The sequence below is a fragment of the Lissotriton vulgaris genome, chromosome 8 (genome assembly GCF_964263255.1).
Source record: "Lissotriton vulgaris chromosome 8, aLisVul1.2, whole genome shotgun sequence".
Lineage (NCBI taxonomy): Eukaryota > Metazoa > Chordata > Amphibia > Caudata > Salamandridae > Lissotriton > Lissotriton vulgaris.
Window position 1 is genome coordinate 231463607 of NC_141696.1, and position 22402 is coordinate 231486008.

Here is a 22402-nt window from a genome sequence, read left to right on the forward strand (position 1 = left end):
GAGTTATGTCTTGAATCTCAACTTTGTGTTTCCCCAGACCAAGCACTCTTAACCTGACTACCAGTATGAATAAGTGATTCCTACTCCTTGTAACCCCTATTGTTCATGTGACATTTCCTTTACATTGATTTGCACAGTTACGATTCATTGTTCGTGTGTAATATCTGTGCAATGTAAAGTGATCAGCGACCCTACATTGGGATGGGTAGGGTTATCAAAGAAATTTAAAATAAATATGTGCAATATAAATGATTATTTGAGTAATTACTCATAGTTTCCCCATAGCACTTCAAAAGTGTCTACACTCTGAGTGCCTTTGTTTGCCTTCATGGAGCTTATGTTTAGATGTTAAGCTTTAGATAGCTCCTAGCCAGGAGGAGGCTCCATCAAAGGAGGGCTGATGGACCTTTAAATGAGACTTTTGTGTTGGAGACAATTGCAATAGAAAGTAAGAAACTTCCCCTCATGCCTTTCAGGTTGCTGCTCCAAATGAAAAGCTAAGTTTAAGTGCTGGTCAATTGATGTCTCTTCCCTAAAGATGCTGCTCAATGGGCCAAGGTATATGCAATTTACACTAGGACACATGTTTACAGATATTGTGCTGGGAAATTCACAATTTTTCACCCCTGTAACCCACTTGGAAACCTACAATGTGTTCTTGGGGCAAAGTTTGCTGATTTGTTGTGCATTTTTCACTTTTGTTACGTTTTTAGCCCTCTCTGGACATTTGAGTACCTTGGAACCAGCGTCCGATCACTGTATGTCTTTTAAGTCCCCCTTGGATCATTTAGCATTCCTCATTGAACCAGGCTGTATAATCCACTTTTTCTGGGTGGGGTTTATTTTTCCTACCTGGGCTCCTCGTCACCAGGGTTTTAATGCATATTGTCTCATTTTACAACATAAAACTTTCTGCCTGATCTTGTTACGAGTTGTTGACCCAATCCTACAGTTTTAGTTCGATGTACTGGCTCCACCAAACTTACTTTTGTGTTAGTTCACATATGTTAACCAACTCTTCTTGTCTTTCCAGAGCACAGTATGCTATGTTACATCTGATGTTCATGTGGAGTGCCTTATTGTCGCCCTCCACTCTCCATGAGAAGCTGATGATGTGCGCACTTAGCAGAATATAGTCAATGTCGGACTTGGCACCTCGCATTTTGCATGTTAGAATTTGGAAGTCATTGTTTTCAGGTGTTTCGAGTGGAGATCATCCCTTGTCTTTTTCATAATGATTTTGGGCATTTTCTTTTTGTGTCTACTTTGTAAAGTTGTGGCACAGAGAGGGGGAGCCTATAACAGTTTTCAGTGCAAGAGTTGACTCAGAGTTGTGACTCCATTCACCACTTAGTTAAAGTCACCGCTCACCAGGATGAAGGATTTTGCCTCTGGTGTTTTTTCATTGCACCTCTGATTGCATCTATGAGTTTTATGAAGCCAGCTCTCATCCTTTGCTGTGTATACGTTTATTATTCTCAGGGTGGAATTGTGGGGTAAGATAATGCTGCAATTTTTAATGTTGCTATGTAATTAATCCCAGATCCTTGTTCAAATACAATTCTTGACTCTGCAGAAAACGTGAAGGCCTTCTTTATTGCTTGTTCCTAATTTTGGTATGAAACATTTTAAATGGTGCAGTAGCCTTGAATATTGCATGAAGGCGTAATCCATGCCTCTTGAAGAACTATTATATTATGTTGCATTAGGGATGCCACCAGATCTGGACCCCCTACTTTCCATTTCATGTCTGTCGGACTCGTATTCCGTGATAAAACTGTGTTTCTGTGCCCCAACGTGTTAGCACCACCTCTGCAGATTCTTGTCTGACTGCTAATCAGTCTGCTGTTTCAGTTGTTAGATCTTATCCGTTTTTGGGACAAATTTCAGAAGGCCAAATAATTTTTTCACGATCTTTAAAGTTTCTTTGCTGCTCTGGTCCAGGAATCCTTTCAAATGTAGTTACTCTTGCATTCAACACGAGCAAATTTGTGTTGCCATGATGGCAATAGAACTACAAATGTGTGAGTTTTTACTTACACCTTAGTGTCCCCACTCAGTAGGTCTCAAATTCCAGCCATTCCCCGCATTAAGTCAAATTGAAAATCCACCATTCTTGTACATTTTCTTCTTTTCAACGGACTTTAATAATGTAATATTCCACAACCCCTGGTTCTGTAAATCAGGAATGGCATTTTGGGCTCAAAAAATTAAGTTATTCTGTACCTATTTTCAACTTAGGTGTACAAAAAACATTGGTGTATCGGGTCCTCAATGGATATAAAGGATAGACTTTTAGTAGTTTAACAATAGAAATGTTAGCAACAAAGATACAACGTGTTATTTTAAAAATATAATTGATATTGAGGACAAAGTACTGGAATTCCCGTAGAAACACTCTGGCTCTGTTGATGTTGAAATGCTCTTACAGAGAAGGATGCATTTTCATATACTATTTATTTTGTTTTTTTGAATAAAAATTAATACTTACATAGATCCATCTGGGAGGCGTTTCAAGCAATAACTCACCAACAAGATAAGGACATGTCCAGATTCACAGAACTCATATTTACTACGTCATTCGTCCTTCCTTCTGAGGTATGGAAAATCTGCAAGAAATTTCCAAAATGTCCAAATCTGTGCTCAATCACAAGAGCTGCGTTTTCTACTGACAAGTATATGACACTAATATGAACTAGCTTAAACCAAAGTCAGAAGTCACCACAATTAAAAGATTTTTTTTTTTTTAAATGTATGGCAAGTACTCTAATTCTTGGTGACATCATCCTATCATCACACCTACCAATTATTTTTGAGCTTTCTGAACTCCAGGTTTAGACATTACATCCGCTTACGACGTTATAAATGCGTCGAATGTAACCAATAATTTCAGTCAGTGGGACACCTGAAGCGTCGCCGCGTGCTCACTCCTGGCGCCAGCAGCGCGCGGCGGGGACCAGCAGGTCAGAAGCGGCGAGTAATCTTGATGAATGCGACCAATGATGCTAGAAGACAGTCACACAAACGAAGTAAGACGGGATTTATAAAGATGACTTTGCCTTTCACCCTGCCTCATTCCGCATCTAAATGTAAGAGACGGATAAGTAATTGAGAGGCCGTGCGGGCCACTGCGTTTTCCATTACTCCCCCTGCTGGTTAGGCCTGTTGGACTCGTCTCGCTGCAGGTCCCCCCCGTGGAACATGCATTGGCTCCGAGAGTAAGGCTCGCGATCAAAGGCAGAAAGCGGAATCACCAGCGACGTCTTCCAGGACAGCAGCGAGCTCCAAAGCACGCGCCACAGCGAGCACCTGATGAGAAAACAATGAAGGAAAACTGCGCAGGACTCAATTCGAACTGATTACAGATTAACGTAGCCAATTAGGATCCTGTTCTTCTATGTAAGGGCGATCGCACATATGGTGTTTTGCAGGGTTTGTGTTTTGATTCCGGAGGAGTGACTCTTTGTCATTTATCTAATTCCTAAGGCGATACATTTATAACGAAAAAAACAGTCTGGCGCCAGGCTCCTGTTAAAACTCAAAAGGTGCAGGATAAAGATACAATAACGCTGGTCGCTTGGTGTTGGTAAAGAAGTAAGGAATGTATAGGAATAACTCTTGCTCCACCTCAATGAGGGGTTGAGAAGGGGCACACAGATTCTTACACTAGAAAGACTCTCTCCCCAATAGTCCTGGCCTTGAAAAAGCTACAGTGCCTCATTTACGATATTTTGCCTTAGGGCAGCGCTGCAAGCCTTTCTGCTGCGTTGCCCAATGGCAAAAGAAAAGGACAGGAATGCGCAGTATCTACCAGATACGGTGCATTCCTGTCCTCTTTTCTACTCTGGCGCTGAATTGGCTGCAATGTGCCAACTCGGGCACCCTTGCACCACGGTGCAAGGGTGCCTGAGTTGTGGGAATGATTGTTTTTGCGCAGGAAGAGGAACTTTCCTGACAAAAAAAAAAAATGGATGCTATTTCCTCCGTTTATGTGTGCTGATGAATGCAGCACACATAACAAGAGGAAAAAAACAAGGAGAAATAAAGTTATTTCTACCCGTACAGGAGAGTCGTAGGCTTTTGACGCATTCCCAGGTCTACAGAACATTTCAAATCTGGAAATGTTTCAACTGCCATGGGTGTTACATGCCTTATTCAACACTCCGTCCATCATCCCCTTTGGTTTTGCTTTGTTCGCCCTAAGTTGGCAGGGTATGCCCAGACGTGGGTCCCTTGCTCACTTTACCACTGGATTCAAGCTAGCCTGGCTGATGACGACTTATTAGCCAGAAACCGGTCCCAGGATGCTTGTTTCCGGTCCAGGGAAGACATGGCTTGGCAGTTCGGGCTGAACTGTTCCCATGAGGCACAGGTCAGACTGATTTGCATATGGCCATGTCTGAACTGGGGTGGTGGAGTGAGCTAATGAATGATGATGGATTAAACCCAGATCAGTTGACTGGGGGTGAGTGCTTGCATTGTTCAACACTCCGTCCATCATCCCCTTTGGTTTTGCTTCGTTCACCCTAAGTTGGCAGGGTATGCCCAGACATGGGTCCCTTGCTCACTTTGCCACTGGATTCAAGCTAGCCTGGCTGCTGACGGCTGATTAGCCAGAAACCGGTCCCAAGACGCTTGTTTCCAGTCAAGGGAAGACATGGCTTGGCAGTTCGGGTTGGACTGTTCCTATGAGGCACAGGGTCAGACTGATTTGCATATGGCCATGTCTAAACTGGGGTGATGGAGTGAGCTAAAGAATGATGATGGATTAAACCCAGATCATTTGACTGGGTGTGAGTGCTTGCAATGTTCAACACTCTGTCCGTCATCCCCTTTGGTTTTGTTTTGTTCGCCCTAAGTTGGCAGGGTATGCCAGACGTGGGTCCCTTGCTCATGTTGCCACTGGATTCAAGCTAGCCTGGCTGATGACTGCTAATTAGCCAGAAACTGGTCCCAGGATGTTAGTTTCCTGTCCAGGGAAGGCATGGCTTGGCAGTTCGGGCTGGACTGTACCCATGAGGCACAGGGTCAGACTGATTTACATATGGCCATGTCTGACCTGGGGTGGTGGAGTGAGCTAAAGAATCATGATGGATTAAACCCAGATTAGTTAACTGGGGGTGAGTGCTTGCATTGCTCAACACTCCGTCCATCATCACCTTTGGTTTTGCTTTGTTACAATGGAACACCCACCTTAACGCCCATGGCATGCCTCCCAATCTGAGTGTGAGGCAATGCAGTGATTTGTGCTGCGTTGCCTCACACCATTTCTACAATGCCATAAAAAGCCATGCAGGGTTGCTGTGATATCTCATAGTTTTCCTCTCTATGGCAATTGTCCCTATTCCCTACTGTACTTGTATGCTCCTGATACATCATTGATTAGAATGTGAATATGTCATAGAGTTGTTGCTTAGTGAATGCTTGGATGTGAAGTCAGTTGGTACTGCGTACCCAGACGGTGGATGGGATCCTTTGATGGGAATAAACTTCAGCTGCACTCTTCTTAAGTCTGCTGTCTATTTTTCCTGAATACTACCGTGTCTTTCCGTGGCCTTGTAGATATGACATTGCAATGGCCGGAGCATCATTTGAAGTGCCTCTCCGGCGGTGCAGAGGCATTGTAAATGAGGTCCAGAGCCCATGAATCAAATGCTACTAGTGGACCTGCAGCACTGATTGTGCCACCCACATGAGTAGCCCTGCAAACATCTCACACCTGCCACTGCAGTGTCTGTGATTGCAGTTTTGAACTGCCATTTTGGAAGCACCTACCTGACGACATACCAGGGGACACGAACTCCGCCACCGTCCAAGAGTCACTTCCTGCATTTTCATTGTGCCGCCGCCCCGGGACCACAATCCCCGTAAGCCTCAGCGGCGGGGCACTCTTCTGACCACGCGCCAGCGCCTGGAGGCGCTTTAAATCCACGCTGAGATCCGCTTCGCGGGACGCCGGGCGAAGCCCAGGCAAAGGGTGGGCTGTCTGAGGCCGTCCGAGTACGGGAGAGGCCGGGCCTCGTCGCTTTGAAGGTCTGTGTCACGACTGTGTTTAGTAGCTGGAAGGATACTACTACTGTTCTTATTAACTTTGGGGTTATGGTCTTACGGTCAGGAAATGGGAGACAGGTGACGGTCACGTCTGTTAATGGGCTGGTCACCGGGACGATGGACCAATTCCTTACGCACGCCACAGCTATTCTAGATAAAGAAACTGCCATGTCGGAAAAACAACTTTCATTAGACCTAGTAACAGGAAAGCGTTCGTCTTTGGGAGCCATAATGGACTGCCGTCTCTCCTAACCCAATCCTCCCTGACTTAACAGCTGCCCAACGTCCTGAAACAGGCTCTATATTGTTGGAACATGATCCAGTAGATATAGTAGAGGCTAGCTTAAATTCTATCATGACTAGTGGACTTTCAGGGTCCCCCTCTCTACATAGCACTTCCCCACTTATCCCTGCTACACTCAGTCCCCCTGTAATAACCCCGAACCTGGCAGTAAAAGATAACTACAAATCTATGCCCAAACCTAATGATAATAAGGGTAAAAGGAAAAGAGGGGGGCTCCCCAGAAGGGGAATTTGGCAAAAATCTTTAAAAAAAACCCATCCTGTACCTGTATTAAGTACCCAGCACGATAGCCGAAGCGGGGGGCTTTCAAATGACATTAATTCCGCTATAGATTATAGCGCCAACAATAGACTTCTGGGTAAAATCGAAATCTTACTGAAATCCCTAATGCTTCCCCTACTAGAACAAACTAGAATGCTCAATGAAAAATTGGGCCAGCTGGAAAAATTGGTGAAAGCAAATTCCAGTACTCTAAATGGGCTAGTGGAAGCTAAGAAGTCCATCAAGGTACCGTTAAATGTTAGCAAGCCCAAGAGGACTCCTAAGGATGTACCTACACCTCTACCTGTCGCAGCTGATAAACCTGTTATTACAACCTCTGCTACTGTAGTGCCCTTGTCCGGTAGTGATATAGTTGCTGGACCTCCATTGGCATCTCAGGTTATTCCCACGGAGCATGACGACCAACATAAAGCAAAGGCGCATGCGGATAGCAACGTGGAGGGTAGCTCATTAACACTGGACTTACCTCCAGAAGCTAACCCTCTAGTGGTTATATTAGCAGGAGTTCCTGCCCTGAGAGAGCATGCAAAGGAACCCTTTTCTGCCCTAAAAAATAAGGTAATAAATTGGCTCAGTTTAAATAGACCCCTGCCTCCCGAAGCTCGAGTGAGATTATAATGGTAAGGAGGGTTTCTTGGATAGGTAGGATGCCTAAAAATATAGCTGGGAACTGTATCGTGGTCACCTTCAGAGACCCGAGAACTGTCTCCTATATATGTGCATGGCCTAACCAAGCACTTGACGCAACTATCCAGTCAGTTCAGTTCAAGAAGTCTTTATTCGATTAATTCATCATAAAAGACATAAATACACAATACACATGAAACACATGAAACATATAAAACCAGTATTAAATCATCGGCATCGAGTTGACTTCTTACAGAGCTATACAAAAGTTTAAAAAGGTGTCGAGCATGACCATACTACCACAGTAAATGCAAAATTTAAACAATCTCCACTAAATTATTTTTAATAAACCTACATCTGATCACCCAAGCCCACCCGAGAAACTTGGCAACCCCCACAACAATAAGCGGATCCAGATTAGTTTTTAACAGTCTCAAGGCTTCAACAGCCGATCTGGTGCCTAGTTGTCTACATACTGGTTTAAGCCATTTGGTTCTGGGGGCTGAGTATAGTGGGCACACATACAAAAAGTGATTCAGACTTTCCCCGGTGCCGTGACAGTTAGCGCAAAACCCCGATCTATCTGTTCCCCACTTTTTGGTGAAGTCCCCTATGGGAAGTGAACCACATCTAAATTGAAAAAAGAGTTTGCGGTCCAGAGGTTTAGTAATAATTTCCCAGTACCCTTCTAGCTTGGGAGAATCTTTATGTACCATAAACAGTCCAGAAAGACTGCTCGTGCTCAGTTTTAAGAAAATGTTGTGCATCACCCATTCCCAGTAACATTTTTTAAGCTCATTTTTTGATGGGAATTTAGCTGTCTCGGGCGAAGTCCACAACTCACCAAGACCCAGAGATAGTAAGGTGGTCCTAAGATCTCTAAACCATCCAATTTTAGTGGCACCAGGACTATTTTTTACCTCCAGACAAGCTTCTGCGTAATGGTGTAGTTCTGGCGACGTCCACAGGCGTCGCCAGAATGATAAAGGTCGAAGTCTTGCTTGATCGACCACTGAATGACACCCCAGATCATATAAGAGGGGAATTAGTGGTGTTGACTGAGGCAGACCTGTTGCCATCCTTAAGAACTTGTTTTGGGCATGTTTCAAAGAGTCCAGATTACTTCCACCCCATAGCTCTGCGCCATATAACACCGCTGATAAAACCTTTCCTCCATAGATCTTCATCAGCGGCGACATAGGCTTCGTAAATGACCCTTTATGTTCCTTAATCAAGGCTCCACCCAACTGTTGATGTTTCAGGGACATGAGCTCGATCTGGTGGGTCAGCTCAAGGTGTCACTAAAGGTAACTCCCAGGTAGGTGAAGTACTTCGTCTGCTCCAGGGGGGTATCCCCCATGATGACCCTAGCCTTAACCTGTTTATGCCCCCTTAAAACCATAAATTTAGTTTTGGCCACGTTCACCTCCAGCTCATGTTCGCTGCAGAAATTCTCAAACCTCGACAGTGCGTGCTGAAGGCCCTGTCTAGTTCGTGAAATCAAGAGAGTATCGTCAGCGAACATGAGCAGGGGGATTTCCGTCAAAGTACTTGGTAACTCTATTAATATATAGAGAAAACAAGGTGGGTGCCAAAACACATCCCTGTCTGACACCTTTCGGCACAGGGAAGTTCTTTGTCACCTCTCCGGGTTTGCCCCATCTTACAAAAGCATAAGTCTCTGCGTGGAGGTTAACTATAAGGCGGACCAGAATAGGAGGCATGCCCATTTCTAATAGGCAGTTCCAAAGCCCGGCCCTCGGGACAAGGTCAAACGCAGACCTAAGGTCTACGAATGCCGCAAATAAATTTCCTTTACCCAGGGTAACCGTCTTCCAGTGCAGGAGCATAAAGCGAAAAGCCTGATCCAGGGTGCTTACATGAGGTCTAAACCCTGCTTGGAGGGGGGTGAGAACGTTATACTCCTCAATCCATGCCTGGACCCTAGATAGAACAAGTCGAGATACTATCTTCTGTACCGCATCAATAAGACTGATCGGACGGTAGTTCGATGGAACCGACCGATCACCCTTTTTAAAGATGGGCAAGATCTCGGCTCCAGCCCATGAGTCAGGTACCTTGGCGCCCCTAGCCAGCGTGTTTGCCAAATGCAATAGATACGGTACCCATAGGTCTTGATCCTGCTGGAAAATATCAGCTGGGATACAGTCCGGACCGGGCGCTTTGCCCCTAGGGATGGCATTCAAAACATTTTCAACCTCTTTTGCTGAAAACACAAGGGTATCAAAGGTTAATGGCCAACTAATGGGAGCTTCCCCAGCCCTAAGACACCTAAACTGTTCCTCAAAGTGGGACACCCATTTTAGTTGATCAACAGAAGCGGGGCTGGGACGATCATCCTGGGACTGTCCCCATCTGAGGAGATGCCAAAACTGCTGGAGGTTCCTAGAGCCGCAGGCCTCGGCTAGGAGAGCCCAGCGCTCATCATCCCATGCGGCTTTAGCCCGCCGTTTAACTTCATTATAAGCCTTCCTGCTGGTTTTGATTAGGGCTGGGTTCTTAGATTTTAAAGCTTTGAACAAAAGTGAATGGGACTTGCCGCACTCTTCATTAAACCAATTAGCAGGTTTCCTCGCCTTTCCTAAACCCTTATTGGCTACATATTTAACAAAGAATGTCTTTAGGGACAAAAACAGGCTGGCATGAATGTCTGAAATTTTAGGGATTGTCCGATTCAGGTTATCACACTTATCAAGTTCCCTTAGAGAATTAGAAACCAGAGTTCTTATTTTACTACGTGCATTCACATCTACAGCTACCTTTGGCCAACGAACCCTCCTCATATCATTAATTAATACCATGGCCTCTTGAACGGGATTGGGATGTCGCACAATCGGCCCGGCAAAACTAAAGTCCTTCAGTTCTGCTATGAGTGGTTCGTGATCACTTTCTGGTCGTGGTTTAATTGACATATCCGATACTATGGGCCACAGGGTTGTGTCGACTAGGATATAATCAATGCGACTACTATGCCTGCCATTGAAGAATGTTGGGTTGCCCAACCTATCCGATCTTGTACGACCATTTAGGGCACGCAGCCCCCAATTCAGACATAAACCTTTGATGAAAGTGGCGCCTTGGGACCACTTAGTGATCGGAGGTAGCTCGAGTTGTGGAATACCCCACATCATGTCCTCTGCCTCAGTTAGCAACCCATCCTCCCTGCTTAGAGGTTCAAAACAAGTATTAAAATCACCCATTACGACCACATGACCCAATGGTTGGGTAGAGCCAAGGAATTCATCTAAACATGTTAAGGTGGTTGATACACGACCACCCGGAGTTCCTCTGGCATATACATTAAACAACAAAATGTCCAGCCCACTATTAAATTTCATGCTAATTATTAAAATATCAGGGCAGTCGATATGAATTTCCTTCACAGTGACCCCTACAGTTTGACGAACCCAAGTAGTAAGGCCCCCCATGGCCCTGCCTCTTTGGCCTCTAACTGCAGGTTTATTAAAGCTCAGGAAACCTGGAAGAAAAACTGGAAGGGTTGACCATGTCTCCTGAAAAGACCAAACATCACCTTGGCGGATGAAGTCAGCCCAGTCAGGTATGAGCTATCCAGTCATTACCATTAGCATACTTCTACCCACCACACTTCCTAGGAGAACCAAAGGGGAGGACCAATGATTGGACAAGAGTGGAAAGGAGACGCGGGAACAGAGGAACATGGGGTAGAATGGTTCCTATGTATATCCCAGACCCCTTCTTCAATTATAATCGCTTCTGTTGTCTGGAGGCCGTAGACTGACTGCATCCCTTGACTCATGAACCAGGAACTTTTATGATTGAGGAGGGAATAGAAGAAGTACCATTGGACTTACCAAAGCAGCCAAATTGTTTACAACCCAATACCATTGACGATTGTGATCCTGCTGGAGATAAGGGACAAGAAGGAACAGGAGGATTCCCAATTGTTCCCCAGGGGCTGCCAGACTGTGTGCAACCTAATGTTAATGTGAATTGTGGCCCTATCGGAGATAAAGACACAGAGTCACATGAATATGCGGACCAGGAGATGCTAAACACTATATGTCGACCTCATAAGCACGGATGCAGCAGTCTGACCCCCGACCCAGTAAATACTTGGGCAGTAGATGCCACACATAGGGACAGTGGTGCTACTGCCATGGCTGGGTCATATAAAAATAGACGAGGGTACAATCTAGCAAGCTGGAACATTGCGGGCTGGAACAGTAAAATGGGCGCCCTGGGTTGGAGAGAATTTGTGGAAAAATACGACATTCTATGCCTCCAAGAGACATGGAGTGTAGATGATATCAGCTATGAGGGCTATGTGTCTTTTAATTTACCAGCACTGAGTTCAAATATGGACAGAGCCAAAGGCGGTTTACTTATTTTGCTTTCTGTTGACTTCCCGGGGTCAGTTATAAGATACGTAATGGTGGGATGTTATTCCCAATTGTTATGGCTGAGACACAGGAATGGTCGTAATGTTTTACTGATTAATTTTTATAATAATCTACCCGATCTAACGCCATCGACTGCAGTTATTGAAGTTGCGAAAGCTGTGGATGGGATTGTCCGGGCTAATCACGTTAACTTTGTACTTATCTGGGGTGGAGAGTTCAATATTCCTTTGTGTCCTCTCTCCTCTACTAATGTGTGTGGAGTATATGATGATAGAGGAGAAAATTGTACTCACTTATACATAGCACCTATGGAGAGTCATTGAACTCTGTTCTTGCAAAATATGACTTGGTGGTGCTGGAAACATTAAGGGATGATGATGGAAACCCCGTCCCCACCTTTACAGGGAGGAATGTTGTCACGGTTTTTGACCATTTGTTAGTATCAGAGGATATTTGTAAGTACTGTGACACTCCGGTCGTACTAGATCTTGCGATCAGCGACCACAATTGTATCATGGTAACACTGCTTGTTTGGGGTAATAAGGTATTGGCAGTTAAAACTGTGGTTACTGATATAGTCCCATATAGACAAAACGGCCACAGAATAAAGTGGAAGGGAGAAAACTCCGAAAGGTCGATGGTTAAAATCGTGATGGCCTGCCTGCCCGATTTGCATCTCTGCCTTGATGAAAGTACAGACCCAAGGGGCATATTAACTAGTTTTAACAGGATTAACACCATTGTAGAAAATACTATGACCTCTTTCAAGCATACCAATTGGAAACCCAAGATAGGTTGGTTTGACTCTCAGTGTACAGAGTCACTACAGAAACTAAAAAAAGCTTTATCCAGCAGGCCCAGAGATACGTAGGTCAATAATTACTAACCTCAGGGCCACTTACAAGGGGCATTTGAAACGCCGGAAGCTGGAATTACAGGAGGAAGCGTGGGATAACTTGACATGGGCTGCTGAACTATCAGATAGCAAGTTATTTTGGAATATGGTTAACTGCCCCCTCTTGAAGAGCGATGATGTGCCAACTATCACTGCCCATGTTAGTGAAGATAGTTGGGTTACCAACTTCGCTAATATTTTTGATTCAGAGAGGGCTGTGAATTCTTCACGGGGAGAGGCAGAATTATGGCCAATTGTCCCCCTAAGCATCACTACACGGGAGGTAGATCTTGCTATTAGAAATAGCAAGAGAGCGAAAGCTCCGGGCCCTGATGGGGTGACCATTGACCTGTATAAGGCAGACATAACATTGTGGGGCCCTGTCCTGACAAAGGTCTTTAATGCAGCAATTATGGACTGCACCCCGTCCACATGGGGGGAATCCGTAATTATCCCAATATATAAAAAGGGGGACAGGTCGGTTGCCATAAACTACCGACCTATCTCCCTTTTAGACTCATCACTGAAAATCATGAGCCGGGTGATGTTGGCCAGGCTTGAAAAGTGGGTTGAGGGCAGTGGTATACTTGCGCGGTCCCAATTTGGATTCCGAAAGGGCTTGGGAACCAGAGAACAATGTATAAATTTAGATCTTCTAATAGGGAATTATACTTGTGCTAAGCAGGGTTCGCTCTTTCTCTGCTTTGCTGACCTAAGCAGCGCTTTTGATCTTGTTGACCACGCGCTGCTCTGGTCAACCCTATTAGATCAAGGTGCCCCGCCAGAGATTGTTTATTTCTTGGCCAGATTATATTCTAATTTATCTGCACGTATAAGGTATGGCCAAGGGGGGGAATGCACAGACCGTATTAGTGTTAATCTAGGCATTAGACAGGGCTGTGTCCTCGCGCCCCTTCTTTTTTCCCTTTTTATTAATGAAATAGATTTTGTACTTAGGCAGGTTAATTCAGATGCCCCGCTGGTAGACGGCCAGGCTGTACCCATTCTGCTTTACGCAGATGATTCGGTGTTTTTATCCAGAACCCCTTGTCGCCTACAGAGATTGATGGACAAGTTTGCGGGTTTTATTAAAGGAAAAAAACTTAAAATCAACAACACCAAAACATTAATCATGCCCTGTGGAAAAAAAAATGAGGAAGCTGAAAACTTTTAATATAGAGGGTCAAAAAATAGAAATAGTAAACAAATTCTGTTATTTGGGTATAACATTTAGTAGCAACGGCATATGGGGCCCGATGTAGGTAAAAGGGATTTTCCGATTTCAAAATACCGAGGCGGGCCGAATCGGTATTCTGAAATCGGAAAACGAGATGTAGCAAACAAACCGCGAAATAATAGCGAATCGGTCGGCATCGGTAATGTGATTCGCTACGTACCGAATCGGCACGGGGCGAATCGGAAAGTACCGAATCGGCTACCTCCGATTCGGAAATAGCCGAATCGGCTACCACCGATTCGGAAATGGCCGAGTCGGTGAAATCCGAATCGGCAATTACCGAATCGGAGGAATGGAAAGACACCCATGGCCAAAAAGCCCATAGGAATGCATTGAAAAAACCGAATCGGTAAAATCCGAATCGGATTTTACCGATTCGGTAAAAGCCGATTCGGTAAAAGCCGATTCGGTAAAAGCCGAATCGGTAAAAGCCGATTCAGCCAATGAGGTGGCTCCCCATCCCCCACCAAAACAGGGAGTGGCAACCCTGGCAGGTGCAGCTAATTAAGAACTTTCTGGAGAGCCAGCCTGAGCTGAACACTCACAGTTAGCAGCAGTGGGAGTAGGAGGTAGTGAACTGTTCTGATCAAGATGGCAAACCCTAGTGAGAGCCAGAAGTGCAGCCAGAAGAGGAAGCCAAAATTCAGCACCACCGAGCTGCAGGTGTTGGTTGAGGAGGTGGTGAGGGTGCACCGTCAGCTATTCGGTAAGCTGTCCCTCAATGTGCCAGACAGCACCAAGAGGAGGCTCTGGGCAGAAATCGCCGAAAAGGTCAATGCTGCAGGTGTCACCCCCAGGACCCTGGATGAGCTGAAGAAGCGATTCTATGACATCCGCAGCCTCACCAAACGGAAGATGGCAGAGATCCAGAGGCAGGCTGGAGGCACTGGTGGAGGCAGGAACCCGGCGCCACCCCTCACCGACCTGGAGGAACTGGTCTCCAGCACCATTGAGAGGGAGAGCGTAACCGGAATTGGGACCCTGGACAGCTCAGCCAGAGCTACAGCTACAGGTAAGAAGCATGCGCATCATGACACACCCTACCAGACACCTCCCCATTAGACACAATGCATAGCCAAACCCCAGCACAGTACTGTGACCAACATACAAGAGACAAGCATCATGGTACATGTAGTCAGCAGAAGTCAGCAAAATATGGCAGTGCAGAATAACAAGACAGGAAACAGTGGAACACATTCTAAGGAGATGCAAGGACATGTGGAATGCTTTAATTGTACTGACTGTAATACATTGGCACTCAATTTACAAATGCTTCTTTGTACCTAGGGGCACCATCAGGCGGACAAACAATGACAACAGAGGCAGCAGCACCATCCACCACTGCACTCGCCGGGCCGAGCACCAGTCAGGCTGCCGAGGAGGAGGACGACGAAAACACCATAGGGCTTGGTATAGAGGGAGACCTGGTATTAGACTTTGAAGCACTGCACTCCCCACAAATGCCGAGCACACCCCCCTTGCAGTTCTCCCCAGAGAACTCCCCGACAAGGGACCTCCTTCCACCAACACCAGCTCCTGCCACGATCATAGCTGTGGCACCAGTACACCCTGTCCTGGGAGCAGGGGCTCAGGCCCCGGCCAGCACCACACCCCCACCAGTGGCACCCCAGCCCACTCAGCAGGCCGGCAGCTGCAGTACCCGGCGCCGTGCCATTCCAACCACTGCAGCACCAGCACCGGAGGGCAGTGTCTTCCTGGGCCTCGAGGGTAAAATGGTAAAGATCCAAAGGCAGCAGGGGAAATCCATGATGGCCTGCCAACGCCACCTCCTGCAGCACAACCTGCAGATGGGGGAAATGGTGAAAGGATTTCAGTCCTTTGTGGATTCAAACAAGGAGGTAGCAGCAGGTTTAGGCAGGCTAACCCCTGCCATAACCCAGTTATGTGGCAGACTGGAGGAGCATGAGCTGGTGCGCAGGCGGGATGCCCGGGTGCTGAACCGCTCCATGAGCCGCCTTGCAGCTGCAACGGCCCAACTCTGTCAGTGCAGTGCAAACATGGAGTCAAGCCTCACACAAAATATGGCGGAGTTAACAAGGGGAATGGCCCGCATCACCACGGCAATGGAGGCCATGATCATCTCTAACACTGCCGCAAATCCTGCCCTGGACCTGGGGGATGCTGGGGACAGCAGCAGCCGCAGCAGCCCGGTCAGCGCTGCGTCAGAGCCACGCAGGAGCACCAGGCGCTCCGCAGAAGCCGCTGGCCATCCTGAAGGGGGTGAGGGACACCCCAGTGGGGCTGCCAAGCGCTCAAAGAAATAGCCTTGCAAGGGCGGGTGAGGCAACCTGGATCCTTAGACTTTTGTGTTCTTTGCTATTACACCTTTTTTTTGTTGCACATCAGTGCTGTAACTGTGTTGCAACAGTATTAAAAATTTCTTTTTCACCACAACCATTTACCTGTCTGTGCATCTGTACTTACTCAGAAATAGTTTTCAGTAATCTCCTCACGTCTGTATCTGCCATCACTTGGCGTACACACCCCAGCTGGCTGTGTTGGTGGCACAGCTTCGTCGTCATCATGGTCCTCGTAGTCAGACAACTCCACCTCAGTGCCCTTCTTCACCGCAAGGTTGTGTAACATTGCACATACAGCTATGATCTTGCAGCAGGTGATGGGGGTATACTGCCTTGCACCTCCACTCTTGTGCAGGCATCTGAATCGACTTTTCCAGATGCCAAAGGTCCTTTCGACGACATTCCTTGTGCTTTTGTGGGCCCGGTTATACCTCCTTTGGCTGGGTGTGGAGGGGTTGAGGTAGGGGGTGAGTATGAATGAGCGGAGGGCATATGCACTGTCGCCTGGAAGGGAAAGGAGTAACATTACACACATGCATACATGTATTACACCTAGCTACTTTGTGTTATGGGGGTCTGATGATGTGTCTCACCTAGGAGGTATCCTTCACCAAATTCGCCAGCCATCAGACGTGCATAGATGCCGCTCTGTTGGAAAATATAGGAGTCGTGGGTACTCCCTGGGAATTTTGCTACCAGGTCTGTGATGGTGCACTTCGCATTGCTGATCACCTGCACGTTGATGGTGTGTGTAGATTTCCGATTGCGGTATATGTATTCTGTGTCCGCTGGTGGGCATATCGGAATGTGCATGCCATCTATGCAGCCAATGATTTGGGGAAATTGTGCCATCTGGTAGAAGTCAGCTTTGGTTTGTAGCAGTTCTGCGTGGGTTGCAGGGAACGAGATGTATTGGTCCATCCTGTCTATCATGGCGTCAAGGAATGTGTGGAAGAACCTTGACAGGCTGCTCTGGGTCACTCCTCCTGCCGCTGCAACTCCACTTTGATAGCTGCCAGACGCCAGCAGGTGTAGGCTGCATAGCACCTGGACGTGTGCTGGGATGGCGTGTGCCCTTGGGGTGGGGTGGTCCAACAATGGTTTGAGGTCCCTGATGAGCTCAAGTATGGTGTCAGAGTCCAGCCTGTATCTCTGTAGGATCTCAGCCTCAGTGAGCATGAACAGGGTTATCCTCTGTCTGTAGACCTGTTCATTTCTTAGCCATTCCCTCTGTCCTTCCTGCTGTAGCCGTAGCCGCCTCGCAATGACATAAAAAGCTGCCATCCTGCAAGTTGCAATGCATTTTGGGGCTGTTTTTATGGGTTGGAGTTGGTTACCACCTGATTGTAATCCATGGTAAATACCGAGTGATTTCTACCGATTTTGAGCCGAAATCGGTGTTTCTGTGCCTCCCTACATCTCCCCATCTGTCCGAATCGGGGAATTTCCCGATCGGTGATTCTACCGAATCGGTAGGTTCTCCGATTCGGCTTATGTCCGATTAGGTTCATCTACCGATTCGGTACATGGACCGAATCGGATAATTTCCGAATCGGTGTCACTACCGATTCGGTACGTGGACCGAATCGGATAATTTCCGATTCGGTGTCACTACCGATTCGGTACGTGGACCGAATCGGATAATTTCCGAATCGGTTTCACTACCGATTCGGTACGTGGACCGAATCGGTATTTGCATCCGATTCGGTGTATTACCGATTCGTTACATATCCGATTTTCGGTATGTACGTATCGGATTCTTTCCCATTCGGTACTCATTCCGAATCGGTTTTCGCTCCGATTTTGAGTTTTTTCATTGCCCTACATCTCGATGGCTGTTTACCGATCGGTAAGGGCCCAAAATCGGGAATTTCGGCCTTTACCGATCGGTAACGGCCTACCTACATCTGGCCCCTGGTCACAAGAGATATCCAACGTAAAAGCCAAGATGTCTAAAAGTGCCCACTGAGTTTTTTTAAATTTGCGAATAACCTCGACGACCGTCGTATATATGATATGTTACACATATATCGCTGTAGATGCATTGCAATTGCGCTCTACGGATCCAGTGTTTGGGGGTACTGTCATCATGGGGATCTGCAAATTGAAGAAAACAGTTTCTTAAAAAGATTGTTATGTTTGCCTATATCAGCTTCCACGGTGTTAGTACATGAGGAATTGGGCCTGGAGTTTTTATCTGATCTAAACCACTGTTGGTGTGGAGAGCAATTTGGCATAAGAAAGAACCTAGTTTTACGAGGTGTATTATTAGGGATTGCCTCCGCCTAGACAAAAGTTCACTAATCCCTTGGATCAATTATGTTGTGACAACTGCCAGGGACCTATTTGCTTTCAATCTCATGGAGGATCCGGAAAGTTTTTCTGATATCCCAAAGAAAGAGCTTAAGTGCTCTTACTTACATAAGAAAGGTCTAGTGCGTTGAGACGCTACTATGCTATTATCTATCCCTCAGTACTACTACTCCAAGAGGGGCACATTTGGCTTTCCTAAATATCTAAAGGTATTCTCCCGACCATCACACCGTTTTGTTCTTATTAGATTAAGATTCGGAATTGTCCGCCATTTGGTGGCGTTTCCTCTTATGAAGAACTATCCCTCTATACCATGCCCCTGTGATGGGGTCACCAAACAGAGCACTATTCACTTTTTGTTCCTTTGTGATCTCTATAAGCATCTTCGTACTGTTTACTTAAAACCCCTATTTTTAAAAAGAGCAATTACAACTGTAAAATCCGCTATGAGGCTTTTGTTTTCCTTAGATGATCCCAATATTTGCTTTTTTACAGCTATGTACATCCTGAAATCTATGGCTGCTAGGAAAAGTATGTTTTTTAAACATTTTGTATTTTTTATACTATTGTGCTGTTTTAGTCTGTATCTGTTTTTATCCCTTTTTAACCCTCAATTTTTATCGATTAACTTTCTCAAACTTTTATGGCGCAATTATATCAGAGCTTATCAATGTGACTGTATATGTATATATTCTGTATGCTTTTATGATTGTTTTTTCTTAATTAATCGAATAAATCTTTGAAACTGAACTGAACTGCAATTTTGACCTGGCCAGTGTACCCATTTGCCAGACCCAAACCTTCCCTTTTACTGCATGTAAGTCACCTCTAAGGTAGGACCATGGCTGCCCCATGGGCAGGGTGGATAGTCTTAAAAAGGTAGGACATGCATTGGTGTTCTAAATGACTGATAGTAAAATACTGCTACTTTCATTTTTCACTATTGCAAGGCCTATCTCTCATAGGGTAAAATGGGTTGTGCCTTGACATAATTGTAATTTCCCATTTGGAGCATATAGAGATTTGGGGTTTGGAGGTCTTTGAAATCAAAATTTGAAAACACGTATTTTGGTGAAGTTGGTTTTTAAATTACATGTTTGAAAATACCACTTTTAGAAAGTGAGCATTTTCTTTCTTAAACATTCTGTGTCGCTGCCTGTTTGTAGAATTTACATCTGGGTTGGCTGATAGTTGGTCTCTTGTGCATTCACTCTAGACAGCCACACAAAGGGAGGTGGGGTGTGCCTTGCATATCCTGATGGGCCATACCAGGCTGATGGGCCTTACTGAGCTAGAGGGTTGGGAGGAGTTGTCACTGATACCTAAATGGGGCTGTGCATATCCTCACACAAATCTGCCTCCACACTCCTGTAGTGTGTCTGGAGCCAGGTCAGGGAAAGCCAGGGACTTGTGCACTACCAAGACATTCCTTTGAAGTTTGTCTACTTCAAAGGCAGAAACTGTTACAAGTACTGGAGCTGTGATACCATAACTTCAGAACACTTCTGTACTAAAGGAAATTGTGCCAAGAATAGCTGGATGCTTCAGGAGGGACTGACACTCTGCTGGTGGCTTTGTTGCGCTGGCCCTCTGTCTTGAGCATTGAAAGGACTGGACTTTGTTTTCTGTATCCTGCTTTCAAGGTTCTCCAAGAGCTTGAGTTGAGCTTGCCTCCTGCTAAGAAGTCTCAGGGCCATCAAACACTACACCTGCCAGTGCCTGGGCTCTTCTGCTGAGAGTCCTGACTTGCCAAGTGGTGCTAAATCCAGTTCCTTGGCTCTTGGAAGCGTAACCTGGTGAGCTTAAGGAGATAATCTATTCACCAACTCCCAGCACCTGTTTTTCAACACATCGCAGCAAAAGAATGACGCCTCACCGCTGCCTGCCCTGAATCCTAAACCCAGTAAATGGGGTGTACCAACATCAAGACCTGGGAGCGGTGCAGTCCCAATACGGACTTTGGTGCTCCCCGACTGGAGCTGTCACTTTTAAAATTTAGCTCAGTAGCAGGTAACATACATTCTTGGAAAGATGACAGACAAAGATGGTAATTTCAATGCTTTATATAAATGATTAAAGGCAAATGATATAGAACATGTAATAAGTACATTTTTGTAGTAAAGCATACAAATCATTAGAAAGAAAGAACTCAGTACATTTGTAAGTGAAATCCAGCATAGATTTGCTTTCTAAGAATGAGGAAAGGGTTCTCCTGTACATCGAATTCCATGCATTCTTTTATCAGACTTCTAACAATGAGGCTCATACAGTCTACAGTAATATATGATTCTCAGGATGTGCACCAATAGGAGACGAGTAGGAAGAAACATTTTATTACAGAATAATTTTGAGTTTTTTCTCATTCTCATAGTTTAGTCAAGCAGTCTAACTGATATATTGTCCAACAGAAGTCTGGGTCAGCTAAAGCTGCCTTGGTTTTCTACAGTGGGAAACAATCTCTTGGAACACTTTCTTAGTTGCTCGTGGGACTAGTACAATTCTTTATTTAGAAGAAGAAGACAGCAATAGTCATCACATGATGCATAGTGACATGAATACAAGATGGAAGACATTATAAATATAGTTTGGTAGCATATTCTCAAACTACAATACATTTATTTATTATGTAGAGAAGAGCAACTTGCACAGATGCGTAGAAGTTTCTCACACATGACTACAAAGCCCTCCACAAGGCCTTACCTGCATACCTTAACCACTGCCTCTCCTTCAGTGGCGTAACAAAACTTGAGGGGGCCCCCTGCAAAGTACACAGAGAGGCCCCATTCTAGACTTACTCTGGAGCTTTCAGCCAGGGTACTGCGCTGAGGGGGCCCCTTGGAACTCAGAGCCCCCGCACTGCAGGGGCTGCGGGGGCCTTTGTTACACCACTGCTCTCCAACTCTCCCCACATAAATCTCTGCTCCCCCCACAAGCCCTGGCCACAGACCCATAGATCTGCAAGACCACGTTTGGAAGATCCATCTCCTACCTCACTGCGAAGACCTGGAACTCGCTGCCTCTGCACCTCAGGCAATCATCATTGCTGCTGCAATTCGGGAAGGATATTAAGACCTGGCTCTTCAACTGAACCACAGACCCAGCCCCCCCCGCTCCCCCCCCCAACCAGCACCTTGAAACTCTCACAGGTGAGTGGCAGCGCTTTATAAGATTCTGATTGATTAATTGAATGATGTGTGGAGAAATCTACTGCCCCTCCACATCACGAAAAAAAGAAACGCTGCACAATATCAGCCTTAAATTTGTTTTCCCGGTTAGAGTCCGCCCTATCAATGCAGAGATATTTGGCTTTGTTTTCACTGAGCATCCAAGTTAAAACAAATACTCAAGTGAAAACCTCTCCCATTAGGGGGGAAAGGGTGTTCAAAGGTGTGAAAAGTTGAAAGGATGAACTTAAGAAACCAGCAGCAAGGCTTTAGGACACTATGCACTTTACCACTGCTAACGACTGCTAAATTGCTTGTGCTCACTTCTTAAAACATAGTACAATTGGTCTACATCTGATTGGCTAATTCAATTAAATTTTCATTTACTTTTAAATGGATGGATTAAAAAGATGGTACAACGTGTACCTAAGACTTGTAAATTAAATGCTACTATTGGGCCTTCAGCTCCTATTGTGCCACATACTTAAGTAGCCATTGAAAACATCTCAGTTCTGCCTTTGCAGCTTGTGTGCATTGTTCAACTGCCAATTTGACCTGGCAAAATAGCCCCTTTGCCAGGCCTAAACCTCCCTTATCAATACATACAAGTCATTCCTAAGATAGGACCTAAACAACACATAAGGCAGGGTGCATTGATTTCAAAACGTTGTACATGTACTTTTAAGTTTTACATGTTCTGGTAGTGAAAAACTCCTAAATTCATTTTTCATTACTGTGAGGCCTCCCTCTCCAATAGGATAACATTGGGTTATGTTAGTACATTTAATAAGTGATTCCTTTTGTT